We start from the raw sequence: 17,304 nt of genomic DNA on the forward strand, positions 1-17,304 counted from the left end.
GTACAACCACTTTGGAAAGCTGTTTGGCAGTTCCAGTAAATATAAATATAAATGTCCACTTACCCTAAGAGCCAGCAATCCCATTCTAGGTATATACCCAAGACCAAAACAAGTTTGCACAAGAATAGCCATGGTAGCTTTGCATGTATTAGCCCCAAACTGGAAACAATCAGATGTCCATCAATTGGACTAACATATTCTGTATTCATACAATGGAATATTACTTGACAATCGAAAAAAACAAACAAAAAAAACATGCCATTGAAATATGAAGTGATGTGGATATATCTTGAAAATACTATGTTGAGCAAAAGATATCGTTCTGCGGTATGTTCTTAATATAGATATAGAATAGGCAAAACTAATCTTTCAGTGATAGGGAAACCAGAGTAGTGATTTCAGGGGAGCAGGATAGGGAATGACTGAGAAAGGGTACCAGGGAATTTTCTGGGGAGATGGAAATATTCTATATCTTGATCTAGGTGATAGTCACACATGTGTGTATATATACTTGGAAAAAAACCTGATTTCTTCAGTTAAGGTTTGTGCGTTTTACTTCATATAAATAATATATCAATAAAATATCACTTAAAAGAATTAGATGTATGTACTATTATGGAACAATCCTCAAGATATGGTACTAAATGAGTAAAACAAGGTGCAGAACAGTATTTTCAGTTTTTAAAGGAAAAGGAATATGGGACACCTGGCTGGTACAGTTGGTGGAACAGGTGACTCTTGATCTCGAGGTTGTGAGTTCAATCCCCATACTGGGTATAAAGCTTACTTAAAAAAAAAAAAGAAAGAAAAGAAAAGAAGAAAAAAAGAGTATGCATATACATATATATTTGTATAATAAAATATCTCTAAAAGGAGAGCATCAGAAACAGCTTCTGAAAGCAGAAAATTATAGTCAGGAAGTTTTATGCATCTGCACATTTCCTTTTATACCTTGTGAATTTTGTATTGTGCTGATGTATTACCCACATATTTTAAACTTTTTAAGGAAAGAAGAAACAAGATTTTTAAGTAACATGTCATTATATTAAACGCAAAAGCAGAACACAAAACTATACAGTGAAGACTATGTGAAAACGCATTTTAAAACAGGAAGTGGAAAAAAATCAAGTGTCAAAGGTGCTTTTGGGGAGCACCTGACTGGCTCAGTCGGAAGAACATGGGACTCTTCATCTCCGGGTCTTGGGTTTGAGCCCAGCGTGGGTGGAGAGATTGCTAAAGAAAATGAACTTTTTTAAAAAAGTGTTTGTTGGGGATCCCTGGGTGGCGCAGCGGTTCGGCGCCCGCCTTTGGCCCAGGGCGCGATCCTGGAGACCCGGGATCGAATCCCACATCGGGCTCCTGGTGCATGGAGCCTGCTTCTCCCTCTGCCTGTGTCTCTGCCTCTCTCTCTCTGTGACTATCGTAAATAAATAATAATAATTAAAAAAAAAGTGCTTGTTGGAATTATAGTTATTTAAAAATCTTTCTACTTCACTGCATTTTCTACATTTTCCCTAACAATGCTTTATATTCTGAAAAGATAAAATAATTATTTTAAAAAGAGAACGTGAAAGCATTCAAGAAAAGGATAAAATGTGGGTGCTGCTTTGTTCAAAGAAAGTGAGCAGCCGATTTCCCCTGATTTCCCCGGTCAGAGCCTCTGGAATGCCAGGCCCAGAGACTCAGGGCATCACCTGTCACCCTGCACAAGGTGGCACTTAGGACTTACTGGCATAGCTGGGGTTCCCAAGGCAAAGTAGGGCATCTGTGGCTCAATGTCACCTGTCCTGGGCGGCAAGGACACAGAGCAAAGCTGATTCTATGGCAGCCAGCTGTGAGCAGCGTCAGCTCAGATAAGGGAAACTGACTTGGACTTGACAGTGAACGTGAATAATTTCCACTTCACTCAAAACCTCCCTGCATCTGTTGTTCCATTGGCTGGCCATTTATAGGCTCACAAGAAATTTGAGAGAATACCTTAAAATTCTCTGATCTCAGACTTGTTTTTTTTTTTTTAAGATTTTATTTATTGGGATATCTGGGTGGCTCCGCAGTTGAACATCCGCCTTTGGCCCAGGGCGTGATCCCGGGATCTGGAATCGAGTCTCACATCGGGCTTCCTGTGAGAAGCCTGCTTCTCCCTCTGCCTATGTCTCTGCTTCTCTCTCTGTCTCTCATGAATAAATAAATAAAATCTTAAAACAAAACAAACAAACAAAAAACAAGAAAGAGATGGGAAACCAGAGAGGCTAAAACCATTTACGTCAATTCAATCTTGTTACTCCAGCCCAATACAGAGACACCCACATCCCACCATAGAAAGTCAGTGGGAGTTTGGTTCATTCCTCGCAATGGAAAATCCTTAATGTTTCTTCTGACAATATACAAGAATCATAAAATGTTTTTCCAAGCAATACAGCAAATCACAAACTATGAGAAAGGGGGCCTCATAAATTGATTCCCCAGGGATATCTTTTTTTTTATTATTTATTTATGATAGGAACACAGTGAGAGAGAGAGAGAGGCAGAGACATAGGCAGAGGGAGAAGCAGGCTCCATGCACCGGGAGCCCGACGTGGGATTCGATCCCGGATCTCCAGGATCGCGCCCTGGGCCAAAGGCAGGCGCCAAACCGCTGCGCCACCCAGGGATCCCTCCCCAGGGATATCTGTCAACAGCAGACCTTTTTGGATTTGAGCTAAGCAGGGTTTTGGTCCACGGCAAGAGAAACAGATTCTGGGTAACTTACACAGGAACAGTACTTCTTGGAAGGAAGTCAGATAGCTCATAGCATCAGACTTAAGAAAACTTAAGAAAAGCAAATTTAAGAAAATGGACAAGAAGGAGGGGGAGCTGGGCAACCAGAAACCCAGCCATGGTCAAGATCCAGGGTACACTGGTTAGGACACAACTTCTGCTGCCAGTGGACTTGGCATGGCTGCTATCACTGCGCCTGAGACACTGGGTGACACAACTACACCAGCTGCTATCACTGCGCCTGAGACACTGGGTGACACAACTACACCAGCAGCAGAACAGGTTCTAAAACATCCCTGTTTCTGGGCATCAGTTGCTTTGGATTCTTAGTCCTGTTGGCCAAGCTAAGGGACACCGTCACTCTGGAGAGTGCATCCGCCTTGGAGCCCAGCCCTGCTGTCACCCAGACCCACACCATGCTGGATCCCTTAAGAAAAGCAGTCAGATGTCACAGGGCAAATAAATGGCAAACGACTATGACACACGTAAACAGTTTGTGTATGTAAGTGGGATTTTATTATACATACAAACTGGTAAGTAGATGTTTGGTGTTGTTCTGGTTAGGCTTATTGCTCTTTTCATGTCAATACATCAATGTAATGCTATAAATCAAAATGAAAAAAAAAACAAAAAACAAAATAATGTCAATACAATAAAAACTCATCCCCTCAATTACTGCATATTCATCCTGTGGATACTGTCAACATATACTAAATCGATCTTCGCTTGATGGATATTTATACTCTGATCTTTACCACTGTGAACATCACAGCTGAGAACAACCTTGAACACCTGGCACGGTCTTTTAGGATAAAGTTACTAAAGCGAAACCGCTGAGTCAGGTGTTCTAAAGGTTATTATTAAATAAGTCGACCTGGAAAACCCCAAGAGGGAGTCTGTCTCTCGCTGACCGACACCTACAGGCTGCAACAAACCACCCACAACAAGCCGCCCATAAAGCGGGACGCGGAAGCAGGGTCGGCCTCGGTCGAGGAGCGTGACTTCGGGCCCACGCGCCGGTCCTCCGCGCCTGGGGGGCGCCGGGGCTTTGAACCGCCGTCCCCCACGTGCCAAGCCGCTTCCCTCCCCGCTCGGCCACAGGGCCCGCGCACCGAGCGCCTCGTGGAAATAAATAAATAAACAAGGCCGAAGCCCAGGCGGCGCGCGCCGAGCCTTCCCTGCTCCGCCGGGGGCCGCCGCCGGCCTGCTCCGCCCCCCCAGCGCCGTCCCCCCCCGGCCTCCCGGGGCGCGGCTCAGGACCCGGGCAGGAGAGCAGGAAGAGCGGCGGCAAGAGACACCAGCCGGGACTGCCACCGTCGGGGCCGCGGGCGCCGGCACGGGCGGCCTCGGGCGCAGAACGCCGGGGCCGGGGCGGGGAGAACCGGGCCTCCGCCGCCGCTCGGGGGAGGCAGCTCCGCGCGCCACGTGGCTTGAGAAGCCTCCCGGCCGCCTAAAGCAGCCAGCAGGTCCCATGGTGTAATGGTTAGCACTCTGGACTTTGAATCCAGCGATCCGAGTTCAAATCTCGGTGGGACCTCTTCAAATCTTTTGGTGCTGCAATTCCTGTTTTGAGGACCGCTGGCGGCGGCGGCCACTTCGAGCTGTGTCGTTACCCCAGTGACCTAGGGGATCGCGGTTTAGGGTCCCTCCCCCTCTCTCGTTTCAGGGCCGGCCTGAAAGTCGCAGCGCGCATGCGTGAGAGTCCGGACGGAAAAGTGCTGGTGGAGGGGGAGAGGGAGAAAGAGAGACAGAGAGAGAGAGAAAGAATGATTTTACCTCGGAGGGGCTGGCGAGGGAGCCCGAGGGACCCCAGGGAGCCTGCTCCGGACCGCGGCCTTCGGGTCTGGGACGCCTCCTCCCCCCCACCCCCACCTGGGCACCTTTCTTCCTATTGGCCAACGTGCAGAGCGCGCTCCAGGACTGCTCCAGACACCGGGAGTGAGCGGCTGGGCGGAGCCACGGGGCGCGGGAAACGGCAACGGGCTGGGCAGAAGGGTGCGCGCCGGCGGCCGCTCCGCTCCGCCTGAGTCCGCGGGTCGGACAGTCGGGTGGTCTGTCGGTTGTCCGGCCCTCGGGCAGTAGGCAGAGGTCGCCCGTGCCCGTCGGGCCGTGCCAGCCGCTCAGCGTGTCTCGCCCGCGGTTTCCCGGCCCGCGGAGGCGGGTAGGAGTGTGCGTGGGGCTCGCCCACGGGGTCGAGCACGTGTTAGCCAGCCTGTCCGGGACTGGCGCCGGGTGCTGGCCAGGCGCGCGCGATGCGCAGGAACCGTGTGTCTTGGATGCGGGGGAAGAGGCGCGCCTGGAGTGTTGTCTTCTTTGAGGCCTTTCTGGGTTTTGAGAGCTGCGGGCCCTCTGGTATGAGTGACGAGGGAGCCCGTTGACGCATTTGTGATCTCCCTACAGGGTGATTGGCACCGTGGCCCTACGTGCCCGCCCTTTGGGAGGATGCCATGGAAACAGGATCCTCTCTCGGCTTTCCCCTGAGCACCCCTCCTCCCCACCCCACCCACACACTGCGTAAACGTTTGAATGGATCTGTGTGTATGAACCATCCCAGCCTGAAAATGCGTAGGCATGAGAGGTGGGAGGGGTTGTTCTCCCAGATATTAAACCTTAGTATCAACTATAAACTGTAGGAATTAAGGTAGTGTGGTGCTGGTGCAGCAGGGTAGACAAACATGCCAGTGGAATGTAACAGAAGGCCCAGATAACAGCCCCACACGTATTTGGGCAAGTGATTCATGACAAAGGTAGCGCAACAGAGCAGGAGGGGAAAGGATCTACTTTTCAATAAACTATTCTGGGTGTCCAATTGGAAAAATATGAAATCAAATTCCTCCCAGCTTACACTAAACACAGCAATATATTCCATGTGAATCATGGACCTTCATGGGAAAGGAAAAGCAATAAAGCTTTTGGAAGAGAACATTGGAGAATATCCTCTTAAACAAGACAAAAAATTCTAAAAGCTTAGTATATGTCACCATATTCATGTAATACTCCATGTTCTTCCTATCAAAAATCCCCAATAAGGGACACCTGGGTAACTCGGTGGTCGAGCGTCTGTCAGGATCCTGGGGTCAAGTCCTACATCGAGCTCCCCACAGGGAGCCTGCTTCTCCCTCTGCCTACCTCTCTGCCTTTCTCTGTGTCTCTCATGAATAGATAAAATCTTTCAAAAAAAAAAAAAACCCATAAGAAAGTGAAAAGTTAAGCCACAAAATAAGAAAAAAATATTTGTAATGCATAACTGGCAAAGAAATTGTAGATTACTTAAAGAACTCACAATCAATAAGAATATAAAATTAAAATTCTAAAAATCAATTAGAATAAAGACAACCTAAGAGAAGAATAGCAAAGTACTTGAACTGGTACTACACCAAAAAAAGAAAATCCAAAATAACGGATATAGGGGCACCTGGCTGGCTCAGTAGGTAGAGTATATAACTCTTGACCTTGAGGTCAAGCCCCAAGTTGGGTGTAGAGGTTACTTAAAAATAGAATCTTAAGAGGTGTCTGGGTGGTTCAGTCTGTTAAGCCTCATACTCTTGGTTTTGTCTCAAGGTTGTGAGATTTAGTGTAAACTGGTAGAAACTAGGGGATCCCTGAGTGGCTCAGCAGTTTGGTGCCTGCCTTCAGTCCAGGGTGTGATCCTGGAGTCCTGGGATCGGGATTCCGCATCGGGCTCCTTTTTAAAGATTTTATTTATTTATTCATGACAGAGAGACATAGGCAGAGGGAGAAACAGGCTCCATGCAGGGAGCCCGATGCAGGACCCCATCCTAGGACTCCAAGAGTTCACACCCTAGGCCAAAGGCAGGCACTAAACCACTGAGCCACCGGAGCTGCCCCTGCATCAGTCTCCTTGCATGGAGCCTGCTTCTCTCTCTCTGTGTCTCTCATGAATAAATAAATAAAATCTTTAAAAATAATAATAAACTGGTAGAAACTAATTTTACATTAACTACTGAAGCTGAAGACACTCCTACCCTGTGATCTAGCAATTTCACTCTTGTATGCATATCCGCAGAAATGTGGGCATTTGAGACATGCATAAGAGTGTTTTTGCCACATGATAGCCAAAAACTGGAAAGGACTCAAATGTCTAATAGTAGAATGGATAAATAACTTACAGTAAGGCCATAGAATGGAATATTATACAGCAACAAAATGGATGAGTCTTTTTTAAAAAGTATTGAACAAAAGAAGGCAAATAAAGAATAAATGACTCCATTTATATAAAATTACTAAACAGGCAAAAATAACTACTGTATATTGTTTAGAGCTGCAAACTTAGATGGTAAAACTATCAAGCAAAGCAAAAATTCCCATGTAAGTGAGGATACCCAGGGGAACAGAGAGGGCCATGATTGGAAAGGGGCCAGCAACAAGTCTTCTGGGGGTAGTGGTATTATTATTTAAAAAAAATTTTTTTTAAAGATTGTATTTATTTATTCATGAGAGACACACAGAGAGAGACAGAGACACAGGCAGAGGGAGAAGCAGGCTCCTCGCAGGGAGACTGATGCGGGACTCGATCCCCAGACCAGGATCACGCCCTGAGCTGAAGGCAGATGCCCAACGGCTGCACCGCCCAGGCGTCCCAATTATTATTTTTTAAAGTAATCTCTCTGCCCAATGTGGGCCTTGAACTCACGATTCCAAAATTAAGAGTCATGTGCTCTATCAACTGAACCGGTCAGATACCCTGATACTGGTGTTATCCTATTTCTTGTCCTTGGTGGAGGTCACATAGCTTGTTCACAACAAAAATTTGTTAAAATGCATATTATGTTGTATTCATTATTATATTATTCTGAATGTATGTGGTATTTTTTCAACATGAGAAGTGAAAATACCTATTTAGAGACATGTTTCTGTCCGGTCACAAATGAGGAAATCTGAAATGAAGAGTTTGCCCACAGACTGGGGAATCAGGATAGAGATCCTCTACTCTGAGCCAGCCCAAGGGCATTCAAAGGATCAAATTTAATTCTAGGCATTGCAGGAGAACATTTTCGCCCTGCCACTAACTGTCTGGGTACATCTGGGTGAGCAATTTAAATGTTCCAAAATTGGGGGCACCTGAGTGGCTCAGTGGCTGAGTGTCTGCCTTAGGCTCAGGTCGTGATCCTGGGGTCCTGGGATCGAGTCTTGCAGTGGGCTCCCCACAGGGAGCCTGCTTCTCCCTCTGCCTGTGTCTCTGCCTCTCTCTGTGTGTCTCTCATGAATAAATAAATAAAATCTTTAAAAAAAAAAATGTTCCAAAATTGTAACTATATGAGGCGATGCCTGTGTTAGTACACTTATTGCCATAATCATTCCACAGTACACGCGTATAACGAATCCTTGTGTTGTACACCTTAAACTTATACAATCATGCATGTCAATTACATCTCAACTAATCCATAAAAAAATATTCAAAGCCTCACTTGTAAAGGAAAAGGGACAACAGTGTCTTTTTCATAGCAGTGTGGCAAAGACTAGTAAAATAGTAAACAAAAGTCCTTTTCTGGGCATCTGAGCCAAAATAAGCCCTATAATGATAATTGCTAGAAAGACCTTTAGAATAGGGAGGACTATAGAAGCTAAGACTTTTGAGAAAGGAACACATGCTTATATGGAGAGGAAAACAAAACTTGAAGGGTAGCAACAGTGGCAGAGACAGAGAACCCGTGGGCAGAAGTTAGAGGGGTAACTGGAAGAACTTTCTTGCTTTTTTTTTCTTTTTCTTTTTCTTTTTTTTTCTGGAAGAACTTTCTAACAATTCTCACTGTCCATCCACAGAACGGAGCTTGAGAAGTTGTGAGCTTCTCTTTTTTTTTTTTTTTTTTTTTTTTTTTTTTTTTTTTTTTTTAAGTTTTTTTAGTTGTGAGCTTCTCATGCCTGGCAGTCTCCTGGGGGCACTCGAAGGTCTTTGTCACCTGCAGAGGTGGGAAGATTTCTCAAAGTTGGTCCCGATCTACTAAACTGATTTCATAACTCACTGATGGCTCTTAACCCACAGTCAGTAAAACATTTATGAACTGGCCACCGCCACCCCACCCCACTGCGTCCTTTCCCTCCCGGCTCCAGACTTTCTGAGAGCTTCTCCACATTTCCTTCTCTTTCCATCCCTCCCAGCACAGGAAGGAACCTTCCTCACCTCCAACAGTCTAAGAAGGGCCCCTCCCAAGGATTTTATTCCCAGGAAGGTCCCCGCAAAGGCAGCAATTTTCAGAAGGTAGCAGCAGTCATATGTTGTCCTTGACCAGAGTCACCAGAAGAGGGCAGAGCATCAGGCCACCAGGGAAGCCAGGTCTGCCGCTTATGCCTTATGCTCACTCAGTTCCAGGGGTTGTCGATGTATTATCTTTGTCTGTTCATTTGTGCATGGGATCATGTGTGTACAATACTTATCACAATGCCTGGCACATAGAAAGTCTGTAAATTATGAGACATGCACAGTCATTTAACACCCATTTGTTGGGCACCTACCATGTCCAAGGTGTTGGAAACACAAAAAGCAAAGACTCCACTTCTAGTCTCAAGATGCTTAAAATTTGGGCTGATAAATTAAGGACTAAAGTAGAGCATAAAATCAAAAGCAGTGGGCTGGGGGCGGGGGTGTGGGTGGACACACTAGGGAAGAGGGTGACCAGAGGGGCCAAAGGGATGTTGAGAAGCTACTTCAGAGTCACCTCTCCTACCTCAGCTTCTAATCCTCAGAGACCGTGAAGGAGGGCAGGGAGTAGGAGGGTGAGGGTGTCGTGTTTGTTTTTGTTTTTTTTTTTTAAGATTTATTTATTCATAAAAGACACAGAGAGGCAGAGACACAGGCAGAGGGAGAAGCAGGCTCCCTGTAGGGAGCCCGATGCAGGACTTGATTCCAGGACCCCAGGATCACAACCTGAGGCAAAGGCAAATCCTCTATCCCTGAGCCACCCAGGCGCCCCTGACGGTGTCATTTGGAACCCCACCTTATACTCTGCTTCTTGGTAAGCATCCTGCCTCCTCCACTGGGCTGGAGCCTCTGTCTCCCTACACAGGACCAGATAAGGAATATGTGGGGACTAGGGCAAAATGAAAATGTGGGGCTCCTGTTCAAAAATTATTAAGAATTTCAAGCAGAGGGATCCCTGGGTGGCGCAGCGGTTTGGCGCCTGCCTTTGGCCCAGGGCGCGATCCTGGAGACCTGGGATCGAATCCCACATCAGGCTCCCGGTGCATGGAGCCTGCTTCTTCCTCCACCTGTGTCTCTGCCTCTCTCTCTCTCTGTGACTATCATAAATAAATAAAAATTTAAAAAAAAATTAAGAATTTCAAGCAGAGTGCTAAACCAAGCACAAGGGGTCGCCTATCCAGTGGCAATCTGAGCATGTAAGTTCAGAGCAGCAGCTAGAAAAATGACAAAGCAAGCTTCCAATCAAGAATGGTAAAGTGAAGGGGATCCCTGGGTGGTTCAGTGGTTTAGTGCCTGCCTTTGGCCTAGGGCGTGATCCTGGAGTCCCCAAATCGAGTCCCACATCAGGCTCCTGCATGGAGCCTGCTTCTCCCTCTGCCTGTGTCTCTCATGAATAAACAAAACCTTAAAAATAAAGAGTAAATATTAAAAAGAAGAAGAAGAATGGTAAAGTGGAAAAAAGAAAATAACGGTAAAGTGATGGGCAGCCCGGGTGGCTCAGCAGTTTAGCGCCACCTTTAGCCCAGGGCCTAATCCTGGAGTCCCCGGATCCAGTACCACCTCAGGCTCCCTGCAGGGAACCTGCTTCACCCTCTGCCTGTGTGTCTGCCTCTCTCTGTGTGTCTCTCATGAATAAATAAATAAAATCTTTAAAAAAAAAAAAAAAAGGATGGTAAAGTGAGGGATGCCTGGTTGGCTCAGCGGTTAAGCTCTGCTTTCATCTCAGGGCATGATCATGGAGTTCAGGGATCAAGTCCCACATCGGGCTCCCTGAGGGAGCCTGCTTCTCCTTCTGCCTATGTCTCTGCCTCTTTCTCTCTGTCTCTAATGAATAAATAAATACAATCTTTAAAAAAAAAAAAAAAAAAAAAAGAATGGTAAAGTGGTGGGTGGCTCAGTGGTTGAGTGTCTTCCTTTGGCCCAGGGCATGATCTCAGGGTTCTGGGATCTAGTCCCACATTGGACTCCCTGAGGGGAGTCCCTCTGCTTATGTCTCTGCCTCTCTCTCTGTCTCTCATGAATAAATAATTAAAATCTTACAAAAACAAAAACAAAACAAGCACAGGGCTCCTTTCAGTCGGAGGCCCTATGTGACAGCACATGTCAAATGTACCCATGAAAAGCTGGTCTTGTTCCCGGGCCTCAAGCTCAGGTAGGGAATTGGGGTAGGGGCAGGCCAGGGGGGCTCTGACCAATTTTCCTAGAGGCCCCGAGGTCACGGCTGGGTAATCATCCTCTGCCTAAGGCACCAAAATATCAAGCAGACAAGAGCCCATTTCCTCCCACCCACAACTCCAGGTAGCAAGGGTGAAATCCAGGACAGGTGGGTGGGAGGGGCTGGGCTGCCTGATGCACTAGGGCTGCAGCCAGCCTCAGGCACTGAGCCCCGAATTAACTAGTCAAATTTGGCTGTTCTCCTCTTCCCCTCCCCTCTGAGTTCTGAGGCCTAGGGATCCCACCCTGGGAATCTGGTGAAAGAGTGTGGAAGGAAGGTGACAGAGAATTTAAGAATTATTTGGCTTGACATTAGTTGACCAAGAAATCAGGAGCCCCTTTCCCGACTTGGCCTCATTTTATTGCTCAGGATCATCAGATTTCTTTTTTTCTTTTTTGTTTAGGAACATCAGATTTCGATGGACTGCTTTCTGCTTGGCCTCCTCACACCATGATCCTCCCTGCTTGGCTTTCCATGGCCCTTCCTCCTCCACTTCATCTGAGTCACTGTCTTCTCTGAGCTCTATCATTGGGCTCTTCCCATCCTGAACCACACAGCCATCCTGCATGGACTCACGTGCTTCCATATTATCAGCTGTCACCTCGAAGTGGTTTTCAACAGGGCACAAGAAGAGGGAGAAGAAGCCAAGGGGAGTCACGTAGAAGCACCTGGTGAGAAGGGCCTTCTGAATGGTGACACCCCATTTGCTCAGTCGTGCCAGAAAGAAACTTGAAGTCACGAGTGACATTTCCTTGCCATCCTGCCAACATTCACACAATCTCTAAGCCTTGAAATATTGCTTCCTAATTATTTCACCAATTCATCACCTCCTCTCCCTTTCTTATTGCACTTCCCCAGTTCAGGCCCTGATCACATCTGAGCATCTGCACCCAGTGATTCTCCTCTGTCTGGGAACCACCCTCCTTGGGCTGACCCCAAAAGTCAATCGGGAAGGGAATTCCTCCTTCTGATTCCCAGGGAGGAATTAAGGTTCTGGTCAGAGGATCAAGGTCTTAGGACCCAACTGAAAAACCTGGAAACAAGGATATCTGGGGAGAGTTATGTGGCTGGTCCCCATAGGGGGAGTTTGAGACTGAAAATATTCCAGGGTTATGAAGAGGTTTACCAGAAGTCTGCCCATGTGGAAGCGGCTCTTTATAACCACCTAGACAGGGTGACTACTGGGTGGACTGGCGCTCGCAAAATAAAGCCCCAGAGAGGCAGGAACAGAGGTTCTGGGTGAGTAGAACAGTAAGGGCTTTCCTTCAGCAAGACCAGCACAGCTCCACCAATGGCAACCCTGAGCCCCTAATAGGATCCCAGGCCTCAAGGCAACCAGCCAGTTCTCTGGTGGCAGGTCAATGGAGTGTACAGAGAGTCATTGGAATAGGCATTTTATTCAGGAATCAAGTTTGTATTCCCTGCTTGTCATGTCTCTGCCAATGCTACTGTCTATGAACTTATGAAACGTCTTCTAGATGACCACGATATCCTAGACCATAGTATTTCCCATGTAGGAGCCCTTCCCTAGGGGTGCCTGGGTGGCTCAGTTGCTGGAGCAACTGATTTTGGATCAGGGCACAATTTCAGCGTCCTTAGATGGGATGGGGCCCTGCGTGGGGCTCCCTCATGAGCAGGGAGTCTGCTTGTCCCTCTGCCCCTCCCCCCACTCATTCTCTCATAAATAAAATAAAATCTTTAAAAAAAAAAAAAAAAAAGAAAGCCCTTCCTTGAAAAAATAGGTAAGACAGGGCAGCCCGGGTGGCTCAGCAGTTTAGTGCCGCCTTCAGCCCAGGGCATGATCCTGGGGACCCGGGATCGAGTCCGGCGCCGGGCTCCCTGCATGGAGCTTGCTTCTCCCTTTGCCTGTGTCTCTGCCTCTCTCTCTCCCTCTCTGTGTGTGTGTCTCTCATGAATACATAAATAAAATCTTAAAAAAAAAAATAGATAAGACACTAAGTGGAATGTAGGTCCTGGAACAGAATAATGACTCTAGTGGAAAAGTTAGGGAAATCCAAGGTACAGTCTGTAGTTTAGCTCATAGAATCTTCCCAATGTTAATTTGTTAGTGCTACTACAAGGATCAGGTTTACGGAAGACGTTAATATTAGGGGAATTTGGCTGAGGGGCACATGGGAACCTGCTGTATTAGCCTTTGCAAGTCTTCTGTAAATCTAAGGCAAGGGGTGAATACGGACAGGATTTGCTGACCTCACCACATGTCCATCATCTGGAAACTGCTGGCTTTACGGAGCAAAGGACTGGCTTGGTAAAGCCCTGGTTTGGTGCCAACTGGGAGAAACTGTCATACAGCTGGCTGTATGTGCTCTGAAGTGAACCAGTAACAACACATGGTGCTTTTCTTTGGTAGTATGAACCCCCAGGATCTATGAGACAGAGGCGGGGGACAGGTAGGCTTAGATCACACCCTCGACCAGCCCTCAGGATTATCATGCTCATCCCCTCTATTTGCTAATGTGAAGGTCTGGGCGTGCAGGGAAGGAATGCGGCCATTGGGGCACAAAATAATTCCTTTGAGGTGGAAGCTGAGATTGCCCTGGGCCATTTGAGGCTCCTTTGGGTACTAGGTAAACAGATGAGGGGTTCAGAGCTTTGGGTCGATGACTGACTTGAGGCTTAGGGGTCCTGTGATTGTTATCACACCTTGGGGTGGACAGAAAAGGTATAGGAAGGATATAGTTTTGGAATGTAGATGAGGTTTGGTGGGGTGAAGTTTGGAACCAATGCCAAGAAAGAATTCTGGAGGGGGAATCCCTGGGTGGCTCAGCGGTTTGGCGCCTGCCTTCGGTCCAGGCATGATCCTGGAGTCCTGGGATCGAGTCCCGCATCGGGCTCCCTGCATGGAGCCTGCTTCTGTCTCTGCCTCTCTCTGTGTCTATCATGAATAAATAAACAAAATCTTAAAAAAAAAAAAAAAAAAAAAAAAAAGAATTCTGGAGACATCCTTGGTGCAAAATGGTGGTTTTATGAAAGCATGGGGACAGGACCCATGGGCAAAACGAGCTGCTGCCCCAAGAGTTGTGAGGGGTGGCAGATTTTATACTTAGGAGTTGGGGGTGGTAAGGAAAAGGGAAATTTTCAAAAGAACTTTCATATGCTAAAGAGGGCCTGCAAGATACCGGAGGCCTTGCCATTGTCAGGTTCGGATCGTTTTCCCTCTAGTAAAGCATTAACATTAAGATAGTTGGGAGCTTCCTGGAGGAACATTATACTCTGCCTGCCTCAAGTATTTGTCAATGGGCTGCAAGTTATAAGGACATTTAATTTTACCTACATTTCCTTCAGGAAGTTGTGTTATTGATAACACTTTTTTTCTTGTGAATCGCTAAAACGTTCGTAAACTGAGGGAGTTACAGGACTGTAATCTCTAGAAGTTAAGCACTTGTTTTTCCTTCGCTTAGCTTTAGGGCAGCCAGGAGTGGCTGAGGAAGTCCTATAGGTTCCACCTGGGAGTTGAGGGGTGGGGCGGGTCATGCAGAGTCAGCTGGTGCTTTGTCCTCAACTTGCCTTCTGCTCCTTCATCAAAACACCCCGAGCATCTGCACTGTGCCCTGAGAAAAGGTGAGCAGAAGCTGCTACTGTAGGCAGAGCCCTGTCCAGGATTCAAACACCTCAGGAATAATGGTCAGGTCAGGGTCTCCGCTGGGCCAAACAACGCAATCACTGAGATTCCACCTGAAGGTCACAGAACAAGAACCTGGATGGGTGGAAGGAAGCCATAGCCACGTGGCCAGGCACTGAGGGCTGTGGCCCACACCTGCTTTTCCTTTCTTACTGCTAGAGCCAGAAGGAATGTTTACCCTTCCCTATTTTTTAAAAAAAGATTTATTGTATTTAAAAATGTAGGAAAGACGTTAGGGTTCGAAACTGACAGCCGAGAATTTTTGAGACCTCTTTGGCGCAAAAAATGGTTTTATGAAAGCACAGGACAGGACCTGTAGGCAGAAAGAGTTGCCTTGGGGTCATGAGGAGTGACCCATTATATACTTTCAAGTTGGGAGGAGTTTAGAGATAACGTGAGTCTCTAAGGAATTTTGGAAGCAGGGTTTCCAGGACCTTGAGGGGGCTGGCTATTGTTGGGAAAGGCTCATTTATTACCATCTAATAAAATCCTAATCATGAGGCCCTTCTGATTATATATAATCAGTGGGCCATATGCTTGGGAGATGACTGCCAACGTGTATCCTGGGGGGTGAATAGAAAAAAGGAAATTTCTAAAAAAATTTGTATATACATTAAAGTAGCCTTACAGGATCCTGGGGGAGGGGGGGGGATGAGGGGGCGAGAGGATGGGTCAGGCTAGGTTTGACTATTGCCTTTTAGCAAAGTGTCAACATCCAGGCAGTTGAGTCCCTAGAGGAATGTCACTTAGCCTGTTTCAAGGACTTGTCAATGGGCTGTAGGTAGTAAGGAAATTTAATAATTTCTCTTCTGCCTTTATTTCCCACATTGTTTAAATCTTTTCTTCCGGGATCCCTGGGTGGCTCAGCGGTTGAGCGGCTGCCTTCCGCCCAGGGCGTGATCCTGGAGACCCGGAATCAAGTCCCACGTTGGGTGGCTCCCTGCATGGAGCCTGCTTCTCCCTCTGCCTATGTCTCTGCCTCTCTCTCTGTGTCTCTCATGAATAAATAAAATCTTAATTTAAAAATAAATAAATAAATCTCTTCCTCATTCTTCTTTTCCTTCCCAAGGATAATGAGATTGGCTGAATTTATTCGAGATTGCAGAATGAGTTGGGGTCAGGATGGCATTTTCAGGAGGGAATTGGGAAAGCATTGGACACTCCCCAGAAGAGCCTGGATTCTCACCAGGGGCCCATGACCTCTCAGTAGGCCTGGGCATGCCCTTGGACTGGGACCTGCGGCGAGTTGGCAGCTCTAGTGGATCACTGCATTGTGTTAGGTTTATTTTCACATGCTTGGGTTCAGTCTATCTAGTCATCTCCCAAACCAGAAACTCTTCATCCTAGACGACTCCCTCTCCCTCACCCATCATTCAGCGAGATGTCAAGATCTGAAAACTTTATTTCCCAAAGAACTTCTCACCCCACCTCCCACTCTACATTTAAGAAGGCCATTCCCTCAATCTAATGATCATCTCCTTAATTGTCTGCCTTCGTTCTTTCTCCTTTTAATCTTGTCAGAATTCAGTTTCCTTTTTTTTTTTTTTGTAGTTTATTTATTTATTTATTCATGAGAGACACAGGGAGAGAGGCAGAGACAGGCAGAGGGAGAAGCAGGCTCCTCGCAGGGAGCCCGTTGTGGCACTGGATCCCAGGACCCCCGGATCACGACCTGAGCCAAAGGCAGACACAACCATGGAGCCATCCAGGTGCACTAATGCAAACATTGCCAGGTCACTCCCAGCAGGTGAAGGTGGATTACACGAAGACCCCTCTGTTCCCCTCCAACCCCACCTCTAGAAGTGAATTCCAAAGATCTTGGCCCCTCCTAGGACATTTCCACTCCAGCCTGGTAGGTGTGTGTATTCAAACCCTGGTTCCTACTCTTTCCCCTTCTCATGTCTAAGCCACTTCAACCAGATTTGCCATGTATCGGCCCATTTACAACTGAAATGTTTACGATTCAGCTCTGGATATCACCTTCTTCTAGAGGCTTTTATCGGTTTTTCCCTCTAGGATGCAACTCATCCATTCAGCTGGATTAGGCTCCCCTCCTTTGGGTCCTCCTCATCCTCCCCACAGACTTTGCACTGAACACATTGTATCAAGTGAGTCCTTGTGATGTAGTTTTGGGATCTAGGTGAGGTTTGGTGGGGTGAGGTCCGGAGCCAATGGCCAAGAAAAAATCCTGGAGACGTCCTTGATGCAAAATGGTTTTATTCAAACACAGGGACAGGACCCGTAGGCAGAAAGAGCTGCCAGGTGCCCAACTTCAGGGGGTCGTGAAAGGTGACTGATTATATACTTGGGAGCTGGGGGTAAGGAAAAAGGGAGGTTTTCAAAAGAATTTTTGTATGCTAAAGAGGGCCTACAAGATAGATACTAGATGCCTTGCCATCATCAAGTTCAGATGGTTTTTCCCTCTAGTAAAGCATTAACAGTAAGATAGTTGGGAGTTTCCTTCTGGAAGTTAGGTTATCAGTAACCTAACTTTCAGAAGGGTTATTTTTCCCCTGGTAAATCACTAAG

The 17,304-nt window shown here is 46.9% G+C and overlaps 1 non-coding gene across 1 annotated transcript; it reads left to right on the plus strand.

The window, feature by feature from the left end:
- The first annotated feature begins 4,222 nt into the window (after positions 1-4,222).
- On the plus strand, positions 4,223-4,294 carry TRNAQ-UUG (transfer RNA glutamine (anticodon UUG)). The gene has a single exon. It is a non-coding gene; the product is annotated as a tRNA-Gln (tRNA).
- Positions 4,295-17,304: the final 13,010 nt, after the last annotated feature.

Source organism: Vulpes vulpes, chromosome 2 (genome assembly GCF_048418805.1).
Source record: "Vulpes vulpes isolate BD-2025 chromosome 2, VulVul3, whole genome shotgun sequence".
Classification (NCBI taxonomy): Eukaryota; Metazoa; Chordata; class Mammalia; order Carnivora; family Canidae; genus Vulpes; species Vulpes vulpes.